Here is a 335-nt window from a genome sequence, read left to right as displayed (position 1 = left end):
TTTCTGAAATGTTGAGATTTCCCCGTTTTGGGATCGCCAGGTTTCTGAATCCCTGAGACTTTCCAGCCTTGGGGTTGTGGGATTTCTGAATCCTGAGATTTTCCCCATTTTGGGATTGTGGAGTTTCTGAAATACCAAGATTTTCCAGCATTGGGATCACTGGATTTCTGAATCCTGAGATTTTCCAACATTGGGACTTTGGGGTTTCTGAATTCCTGAGATTTCTCCATTTTGGGATTGTGGGGTTTCTGAATCCCCAAGATTTTCCAGCCTTGGGATCGTGAGGCTTCTCAACACGAAGATTTTCCCCAGATTTTGAGATTGCCATATTTCTG

The sequence above is a fragment of the Malurus melanocephalus genome, unplaced genomic scaffold, assembly GCF_030028575.1.
Source record: "Malurus melanocephalus ecotype Western Australia unplaced genomic scaffold, MMel_1.1 scaffold_2810, whole genome shotgun sequence".
Taxonomy (NCBI): Eukaryota; Metazoa; Chordata; class Aves; order Passeriformes; family Maluridae; genus Malurus; species Malurus melanocephalus.
The sequence above is the reverse complement of the archived record's forward strand: the minus strand, read 5'-3'. Positions refer to the sequence as shown.